The sequence below is a fragment of the Procambarus clarkii genome, chromosome 39 (genome assembly GCF_040958095.1).
Source record: "Procambarus clarkii isolate CNS0578487 chromosome 39, FALCON_Pclarkii_2.0, whole genome shotgun sequence".
NCBI lineage: Eukaryota > Metazoa > Arthropoda > Malacostraca > Decapoda > Cambaridae > Procambarus > Procambarus clarkii.
This window is the reverse complement of record NC_091188.1, coordinates 33,255,363-33,266,417: the sequence shown is the minus strand read 5'-3', so window position 1 is coordinate 33,266,417 and position 11,055 is coordinate 33,255,363.

Below are 11,055 nucleotides of genomic sequence, written 5' to 3'. Positions count from 1 at the left end.
AAATGTGGTAGGTGGGGTACCACAAGGGTCCATTTTGGGACCTACCCTTTGTCACATTGACAGATGAGAATATTACAAACCACATCATGAAATTTGCAGTCGACGCAAAGAGTTATGGTAAAGTGGGAAATGATAATATTAGCCTTAAATAGAGAGCTACATGAACTCCACAAATGGTCAGACGACTGGCAAATGCACTTTAATATCGACAAAAGTAAGACCATGCACGTGGGATAACAACCCACGCCACGATAACCAAATTAGTAGCATTACATTACAGCAGATTCATGAAGAAAATTACCTTGTCAAAATCCCCCACTCATTAAAAGTTGCACGACAGGTGTGCAGTATTCAGAAAAGCTAACGACTTTCGGGATTATCAAGCGAACTTTTGACGATAAGAAAAAAAACGGTAATGGTTCAACTGTGTAAATCTCTGGCATTTGGATTTCTGTTTGCATGCACGGAGACCTCATTTTCAGAGGGACATAGCTGCTCTGAAAAAGGTGAAACTTTAGGCAACAGAAGTCATTGCCAACCCGTCCTCTTAAAATTATGTAGCTTTTCGCACGTTTGCCCGTGTGGCCAAAAATGGACGGAATTTGAAATGAAAATTGGCTCACGAAAGTGATATTGTCCTGTTTTCTGTTTCGAGTCGTCCTGCTTACACGTTTAGGTTAGGAGAGGTAACTTTTAATTAACGGTCTTCATGGTTTTGAAGCTTTAGCTCTTCCTGCCCTCCTAACCTACCAGAGGACCCTTAACTTGCTGCTTTGGTTAACAAAAATTCTAAACTTTTCAATTAGTTTTCATTTTCAAATTACGTCCATTTTCGGCGATACTGGCAAATGGCCAAATTCAGACGTAATTTGTAAGAGGACAGGTTGCGCCAATCGTCTCTCCTACCAGGAACGTTTGAAGGCCACAGGGCTAACACTGCAAAACAGGCATGACAGGGTGGATCTCATTGAAACTATAAAAATACTGACCAAGTTGGAGGATGTTGGTCCAGATATTTTCTTCACACGGTCAGATGTATCACAAGCAAGGAGCAACGGGTTAAAGCTTAATAAGCCACAATGTAGGACTGAGAACAGGAGATGGTTTTTCACCTACAGTTCACATTAACCCATGGAAACGCCTACCCTTCGAAGCCGTAACTGCCAAAACTGTTTTAAAATATACATGGAATATCATAAAGGTGGGGAGCTTCAAGCCGCCGGCTTCCTCTCCTCAAGTCCACTAGGGTTAATGGCCCTCTGGTAAATCTGGCACCTAGTTAATTAAAGACATTAACCTACCGTGGGTTACTCAATGCCAATATCTTGGAGTATGGATAGATTCTAAAATGACATCTAAACAGAAAAGTCAATATCTGAGAAGCAAAATTGCAACTGAATATATAGGAGCAATCACAGCCCCGTCTAGGAGCGGGACAGTCATAATGCTTTACCTGCTTTACTTTCTCCTGGCCAGTGGACATATGTTAGTTATTCAAAACGAAACATTGAGACACACAACAAGGGTTCCCAGATGGACGAAAATATTAAGCCTAACACTTAATATTTATTAAGTCTTAGTTATAATATAATACTTAAATAATATTTGTCAACTGGGTGCCAAGTCGAGTAGGAATACTAGGGAATGCCTTTGCAGACAAAGCTGAAAACCTTTCAACAAAGAGAGAAAATGTAAACATTTACATATCAGAATCTAGCATGAATTAAGCAAATAATTAAGAGATACAGAAATGCAGAAGATGTAGTGACCACAACACTGCAGCTCCAACATCAGGATCTGTGGGATGGTACAAGAATTTGACCAATTACGAACCACTTATTTTGAAGGAAGAAATAAATAGGAAAACCTGTATTACACCAGACTTCGATTACTTAAATGTAAGGACATGGTTGAGACAACGAGGTCTTGAGCAGCACAAGCAGGCCAGAGGTGGATACTTAAATCTATGCTACAAACGTGCAAGGTGACCGAAGGAATGTTTTAGTTTGTAATTAAAGTGCGAGTTTCACGATTTTGGTAAAAATTCAGTTTTAAAGAATTTGCAAGGGAAGGTATTAACCTAGTATTCCCCAAATTTGGAGCTTGTGACAGTTACAGGGGAGTAGGTTTCCACCTAGAGGAACACTGACATACCCAGGATGCAAGGAGATGCGTGATTGGCCACAGCCCCGCACCTTCCTCTAATCTAAAGGTGACCCGAGATTATCAGGGACAAGCCGAGCTACGAGACGGCTCATATGCCCTAACTCTGTCACTGTTACCTCAGACCTGGACGAGGAAGGATGTATGATTGTGCTTAAAGTTTTTTGCAGGATTTCCTTTTGTGCTGTAGAGTTAAGCTTCAAATAGGAAACAATGACCTCTGCATTACTTGAGTAGCCGATGACCTTTTGAAGAGGTATATATGATGATAGAAGTTGTACAGGTAAGACTGATCGGGGGCCTAGTGAGGGTCGCGTCACAGCTTAATGAAGTGACCAAGGACATCAGCCAAACGTCCAGGGGCCAGATTCACGAAGCGGTTACGCAAGTACATGCGAACGTGTACATCTTTCCTATATCTTTGACGGCTTTGGTTACATTTATTAAACAGTTTACAAGCATGAAAACTTTCCAATCAACGGTTATTATTTAAACAGCCTCCTGGTGCTTCGGAGCTCATTACCTGTTTAATAATTGTAAACAAAGCCGTCAAAGATTGAGAAGATGTACAGGTTCGCAAGTGCTTGCGTAACTGCTTCGTGAATCTGGCCCCCGGAGTAAATGTGAACAGTACAGTGTCACCCTCGAGGTCTTCAAGGCAGTCACTACGAAGTGAGGGAGTCGGTAAGTCGGTGACCAGTGACACTTGCACAAGTACCACCAGTGCAGAAATGGTCATTCAAGAGTTAAGAGGTAAAGTGTTAACAAATTCTGTAGTGCAGTGACAGGAAACATTACTCACTGCAGCCCATCCTCCGAAAATGGGAAGGTAAATGTAACAGCACAAGTGTAATTATGTACTATTCCTAGCAGTCAGGAATTGTACTTATTACACTTAGTATTAAACCGTACTGTCAATTCTGAGGATGGGTTTTGATTAATGTAAGAGTTATGTCGGGCCGAGAAACTGTCAGCAGACAGTGTTAAATATTAGCCAACAAGTATTGACTGGTTGTGTGGCTCTCAGTGCTAGTGTAGCTTATTAGTGTGTCAAGTTGGCTACTAGACACGAACCTTTGCAACACCCTACCTCTGAAAGAAGTTTCTGGAAGGTCCCCGGAAACGCGACCGGAGACTCCTACGAGATAGCCCAGTAGTGGAGGGCTGAGCTAGGAGGAAGCTTGAATGTGGAGCCAATGATTACCCACTGAGGCTACCAGAAATTGGAGAGGTTTGAAGGGTGCTCCCAACACCGGAGGACAGCTGGTGAGGGAGTGAAGTCATAGGAGACATCAGCTGAAGCAGTGCAGAGACGCGGGCCAGGAGAAGCTCTTCGCCTCGGATGATAAGTCAGCTGTTAATAATAATATACACTTCCTGGTCGATGATGATCGCTCAATGATTTACAAAACTCACTTGTTCAGGGCCATGATAACTCCATCATGGAAATAAAATAATTGTTACAAATCCATTTATTGTCCGATTATGAGACTTATTTTAAAATGTGCGCCCACTTTTTCCCCATTCTGTGTATATCCCACGAGGCATCTCCTCGCCCTGCGAGTAGCCACCCAAGCACAAGTCTCGGCGTCTTAGTGATCATACTCGTGACCGCAGTGCTGTACCCATGTCCAAACGTCTGCAGTTTCCTATTTTTCCTCAGATTTCTTTACTGCCTTTATATTAACTAAATTTACTCTATGGTGGATAGTGATCAAGAAAAGAGCAAATCCATCTTGAAAAAAAAAACACTATGGAAAAGCTAGCGAGTGTTTGCAAGAAGTATGAACTCGTTAAACTCTCAACTCTAAACTAAAAAAAAAATTCAGCCTGTAGTTGTTGAATTTTCAGGCAGTGACCTTGACACTGCAGAAAGTGAGTGACCCTCCTGCTTACGGTTACCTTGCGATGATTTAGGGACTCAACGTCTGTGCCCCGGTCCTCCATCAGGCCTCCTCGTTGCTGGACTGGTCAACCAGGCTATTGGATACGGCTGCTCACAGCCTGGTTGATCAGGTATCCTTTGGATGTGCTTGTCAGGTTCTCTTGAACACTGAGAGGTCGCTAGTTACGCCCCTTATGCGTAGTGGAAGCATGTCGAACAGTCTCGGGCCTCTGATGTTGATAGTTCTCAGAGTACCTATTGCACCTCTGCTTCTCAACGGGGGTATTCTCCACATGCTGTCATGCCTTCTGGTCTCGTGTGGTTTTATTTGTGTGTGCAGGTTTGGGATCTGCCCCTCTTAATATTTTCATTATGTAAATTGAGAGATGTTGATAATTAAGTGGCAGAAACTGAAACAGCCGGTGAGGATGAGATACAAAATGAATAGTGATGTTAATATGGCTATCGATACAGCCTCTACGTGCAGGTGAATCATTTACCACTAGAACCCCACATGCCAGTTTTAGTGAAGCCTGGTCTACTGACAACACTGCACCATTTGTTCAGTGTTCTACTGGACCACCAGGCTTGACTGTCCCAGCACCAAACACTACTGGACCACCAGGCTTGACTGTCCCAGCACCAACCACACCTCAGGAACTTGTTCAGTTATTATGCGAGATTTACTGAAATATTTGGCATGTGAAACAAATGTTAATGCCTGACAACCTGTTCACTGCTCCTAACCAAACAAAGAATGAGTGGGAAGAAGTGAATGTAAAAGAGCTTGCCAGACATTTGCGACTGACACAGTTGATGGGAATTATGTAGAGGCCAGTGATATCAATGTACTGGTAAAATGTAGCATGTAGCGTCTTTCCGTTTTTGTATAACTTCGAAGTGATAACGATTGCTAAGTATTTTCATACTCATAACAATAATACCATTCCAGAAGACAATACTCATTAAAGTTAGAACAATAATGGTATATCTAACAAACAAGTTCAAAACATACTATATTCCTCAAACATCTATCTGGATGATGACATAGCGACATGTTCGGGCCGTCTATCTTCAAAAGATTTAATCCAAATAAACCTGGTAAGTATGGAGTAAGGCTGAACATACTAGCTGAATCAAAGACTGGTTACAGCTTCGATTTTGAAGTATATGCAAAAATTGGGAAGAAAACAATTTTAAAGACATTGATGACACCACTGAGGAGCAAAGGTTTCCATTATATATATGGATAACTATAACTCCCTTCAACTTAGGGAACAGCAGCTTAAACAATGCGTATACCCCTGAAGTACTCTCAGATTACAGCGTAGTGCACCCAAAGATCTTCAGTAGAAGCAAAAAAGAAACAGAGTATTAATGAGAAAATCCATACGAGCCGTGATGAGGGTTTGAACCTATTCGGTGGGTGATTCCCCCCCCCCCCCCCACACACACGCACGCACGCACGCACGCCCCCATTACTATTCCACAACATGGTATAAGGGTTGCAACCTGGAGTTCTACTGAACACAAGGATTTCCTGCGGCTAAAGCCGAAACCTGACCAGGAGTTTCACACAACCCCCCCATGCACTCTGGCTATGTCATCCAGGAATGGTGTACCTCTGACTCTCCCCCTTTTAATACGCACAGTAATCAAACTAACGTGACTGCACCAATGAAAACATCCGTAGGATCCGTGTGAGGGTTCGAACCAGGGCTTGTGCATGGGAACACCCACACATAGGTTCGAACCCTCACACGGCTCCTACGGATTTTCTCATTGATGCAGTCACGTTTGAGTGATTACTGTGTGTAGATTATTATGTAGAGGTTCCTTTCCACTGGTACGTTAATGAAGACTTTAAAGGTCAAGGAAAGCCGAGATCTTGTGGGGTTTTATCATTTTAAGAATGATGAATTCGTTGCTAGGTTTAAAAGGGACTGTTTGGGAGGCATTGAGATATTATTTGGTTCAATATCTCTGCGAGTATACAAGTTGTCTTGGGGATCTGCAAAATTACATTACCATTGCCAAAAAAAGTAATGTAATTCAAAATAACTCTTTCTAATTTTAAGCCTTTAATCACTACATTAGCTGCATCTGTGAGGGAGTTCACAAGATTTTAAAAATTCTGTTTAAGCTGTCCTCAGAGCAAGTCCATTCCATCCATTAATTTTGCTATATATTAGCAAACTGTGCATATTTAAGCATTGGTTAGGTTAGGTGTTTAGGTTCTGTGGGCGATTATTTGTATTTGTACTACGTGGGTGAAGTGTTTGTTTACCCGAGACGCTGTGCGTAATAGTGGCTTCATAGGTTGTGTAACTCCTGTTGTTACAATTTGTACATTACTACTTTGTTCTTTGAACACATTCTTTTGAATAAAATTAATTGTAGTGCATCTGCCGAGTTGTGGTTCGTACAAAAATCAGTGAAGCACTTGTCCGAGAAGTGTTCATATTCCATCAGGTGAATCATGTAATAACTGCTTTTCATTCATAAACGGGATTTGGCTGTTGTATGGAATACATTGGCTTTTGTTAATGAGCACAGGCTGCTCTTCTGGGGCTCGTGTAAAAACAATAAATTCCTATGTCTTTTAGGACAGCTGTACCTTTCTCAAAACACACTGTAGTGTGACGCATGTAGCGCACTTGTCAGCCCTCGTCACTATTAATACCAATGTTATTGGTATTAATCAAGTCGTTAGCTGCTTGGTTTAATTGAGGTGTTAGGAGACCAGGTGTCGCACTTTTGTACTTAACTAAAATATATATTTTAATTATGCATCCCATGGGCGGTGGTGGAAATGGTTAGAGGCAAATAATTGGTTCAGAAATTGAACCCAATTGCTTGTTAAGCTAAGCAACTGACAATTTTGTGAAGCTAGTTACACAACTGTTAATATTACTTACACCTACATATTGTTACATAATGTACTACGGTAATAAGTTGGATACTAGGAGACACACAGAATTGGTTTTGGCAGCGATGAGGTAGTGTCGTCCCGACTAGACCCCCCCCCCTTGGGCTGCAGAGTGGAAAAGTTTTGGATATGTTAGATTGGGGTAAAAGTTGATTCCCTGGGGCTTTAGAGTCTCGGGGTAGGGATTGGGGGGGGGGGGATCATGTGACTAGGGGAGACAGCCCAGGACCTACCCCCATCCCCACTGTCCTTACACAGAGTTCCATTTTTGTAGCGTACTCTGCAATTGTCATCCACATTAGACGAACACTTTGAAACTGTCCGCAGTACTTTTGCCTTTGATAAAACGAAAGAGATTATTGGACGTGTTATCACGTACCGGGTAGAGTAGCCTAACAAAATCCTTTCCATCATTTTACAAAAGTAGGATGTTATGGATACAGGCCTGTAGCCTCCGTTTGACTTAAGTATAGGAATGATGACAGCCTCCTTCCATTTTCTTGGTAACTTTCCCTCCCTATAACTCAAATTAAACAAATCAAGTAAAGGACTTGGTTTTGTACCGGCTAAATAATTAAGAATGTCATGCGTTATTCCATCTATCCCCGAAGCAGTAGAGCTGCCACTTTTTAAAGCATCAAGTAGCTCATCCAGAGTTATCTCAGCGTTTCAAGGTGTAAGGCCACACTCAACCCCGTTTCCCTCTCCCAGGGCCTCCCCCCGCCAACCAAAGTGCTAATCACTTTAACAGCTTTAAGTGTGTGCGAGTTTCTATCCCCAGTCCAGTAATGGGTTCCAGGAGGGTGGTTCGCCTCTCATTAGGCAGTTGGGTAGGCCGCTTTGAGGGCCCCTGCCTTTCATTAGGTCTTCCTGGAACATTCGTTAGGCTTGTACTCCACTGTACTAGCCATCTGGTTACCGTAATGCTGCCGAGACCAGGCGGTCCTTTAGGGACTTGCCTCGTCTCCAGGCCAGCATCGGGGGGTTCTTGTGGAAACCTGTCCCACGACGGGTGGTCGCTGTACGTGTCATGTAGCCAGGTCCACACGTCCCAGAGTGCTGCGCTGAGCGGTTCCTCTAAGCCCGTGTAGAAAGTTGCAGGGAAGATGCCGCGAGCTAGGGGATCACATCGTGTTGGTTGAAGGAGTTATTCCCCTGTACGGTCTCGTAGGTTCCTATCGGCTCGCTGGAGGACTACTTCTGTGAACCCTCTGTTTCGGAACTTCTCCCAGAGGTGCTGGAGCTGTAGGGTCTCATCGTTGCTATTGATCCTTTTTAGGCATAAACATAGGGAGAGAGTTCTTGAGGGGCCTTGGGTGGCATGAATCGTATCTTAGGTCTATATGTAGGTTGGTTGGTTTATAGTAGGCTCTAGTGCAGAGGAGCCTACTGACCGGATCAATTAAGACTGTCGTGTCAAGGAAATTGATCTCCTCTGCATTCCTCTCGATCGTAAAATGCAGGTTTTATGAACCGCGTTTGCCCATGCGTGAAGAGAGTCCAAGACCTGGGGGTGGGGACCAAGTATTACTCCAAAAATGTCGTCTATGTAGCGTAAGTAGATGGAGGGTTGATGGGGCGATTCATCCTTTGGACTTCGAAAACTTGGTGGACGAAGATTTCCGCTATGGCTACACTGCTAGAGGCTCCAATGGCAGTGACTTTTACTTGCCTGTAGGTGGCGCTGTTGAACGTCAGGACTGTCCCTCGTCTCGTGAAGGAAGGCTTCTATCAGAAGTGCACGGGCTAGGGGGTGCCAGACTCCAGCGTCCTTTAGGTCCTGTCGTATCCTCTGAACGTTGTCGACGACAAAATCTGCCACGACTGTGGCTACTTCACGTTGAGGAATGCTAGGGTACAAGGAGTCGATGTCCAAGGAGAACAGTGTTGCTTGCGCCGGGACCGGTCCCATCGAGTCGTTGATTGCTTTGTTTCACAAGGAAATAGGTTGTCAACTAACCTTTCATCCAGTAGGTGCAGGAGGGGGGTCGAGGAGGGCCGTGCAGGTCCAATCTATTCGACGCATAAGAGCCCTACAGCCGTTGAGAACCGGGCGCCCCGGCCAGGAACCTGTAATGGGGTCAATCCCCTTGTGTATTTTTGGGAGCAGGTACAGGGGTAGGAGCTCAGAGTTTAAGGATATGAAGAAATCCCTGGCTGCAGCTCTGAAAATCCCTCCTTGTCCCTCGTTCCTGTACAAATCCAGGACCAAGGTTCTGCTTCTGGTTTGGGCGTTCGCCAGGGTGACCTGGCCATTGAGTACGGGTTGGTAGGTAGTCGTATCTGAGAGGTGCCTTTCCATTTCTCTCTCATAATTACCTCTGTCCTACATCATGACGACCGCTCCTCCTTTGTCCGGGGGCTTGACTACGTCCCTGTGCTCCTCGAGATCCCATAGGGCTGCCCATATGGTGGACTGCAGGTGGCACAAGGGACGGGTGTCGATCTGCTCCTAGAGACCTGGAAGCCTGTAGAATCTGCTCATGGAGGCCGTTAAGGCGGAAAGAGTTAGGTTGCATGGGGCGGGCTCGGTTTAGGTAGCGTGCTGACAGTGAGAGGATGGCAGGTCTATGCCTCGGGGGAGGATAAGGATTTTGGTGGGGGCCCTTGGTCCTGCTAAGTGAAAATAAGTACAATTCCTAACTGCTATGAATAGTACATAATTGCACTTATTTGTCTTCTTACATTTACCACCCCATTTTTGGAGGACGGGCTGTATTAAACGTGTAACACCTGCCCCCTATAATCCTTCTTCAAATGGTCTAGCAGAGAGAGCAGTGAGATCCTTGAAAGAAGTGTTAAAGCGGTTTATGGAAGGTACTATTAATAGAAGGCTTTGTAGATTTTTATATAATCAAAGGAAAACTGTTCATTCTACTACTAGTAAATCTCCTTCTGAATTGCTGTTTAATAGGCACTTTAAAGTGCACATAGAAGCAGTAAAGACAGATCCCGATAAAGAGAAATCGGTAACTAGCTTGGCCAGTCAGTTGGCTCAGGGAGAGGAATTGTTGTTTAATGAGGGGGATGCAGTATATGCAAGGAATTTTGGAAGTGGAAAGCCCTGGGTGGAAGGAAAAATTAGGGAAGTCCTGGGCCGCAGGAATTTCACTGTGCAAGTGCAGAGTTTTGGGAACATTAATTGGAAAAGGCATGCAGATTAGCTCATGCTAAGGTTCACAGGGAATTTTGAAGACCCTTCAGGTGGGGGTGGGGCAACTAGTGATATCCATCCTAATAATGAAGGGGTAGCAGCACCTGCAGGAGACCGGGAGGCAGAGCAAGGGGCAGCAGAGGGTAATGGGGATACAGTTAACCCTATGAACTCTACAAGGAGTAATTTAGAAGAATGTTTCCCAGAAGTAACAGGTCAGGACTCCCAGTTAAGAAAATCAGGAAGTCATACGACCGCTTGATAGACTTAACCTGTAGGGATAGTTTATTTAAAAGGGGAGGAATGTTGGGATTGAGTACTACAGATGTTGGAGATAGCATGTTTGGAGCAGATGCTCTTTTGTTTATGATCTTGTTAATAATATTTCATGTACCTGATAATTGTTTCGTTGTTGTTACTAGCAGAGAATAAAACCATGTGGGAGAAGATTGTTTCTCTTACTACAACCATAACATTGACAGCTCTTTATTTTCTCCTGTTTCACTATTTTGACAGGGCACACCCTCTTGCCCATTATCTACTTGTGAAGAACTTGCTGAGGTCAGTTCTTCTCTGCTTCCATCATAGTGACAAGGCGTCACATTTTGACCCCTTGTCAAACTCAGTGCTAAATGCTCTACTGACTGAACTAACTGGGTGAGATCATCTTCCTTATGTCTCCCTTGACTGGACATGAGCAGTGCACCAGTGGTTCACGTTTTTACAACTGTCAAAAGTGCGCAGCCATTTTGTGTGGCCTCGTCACCACTCACTGACTGGTGATCTTTCACCTGACTGAGCACAGGATTCCCTATTAGCTCATTCTGTTAACTCCGAGTCGTCACTCGCTTGACAGTGAGGCTCCTTTCTGTGAGGGAATGAGGCGACGCACTCGTGGCTTGCGCTTCGACAGCTGTCAAAAAT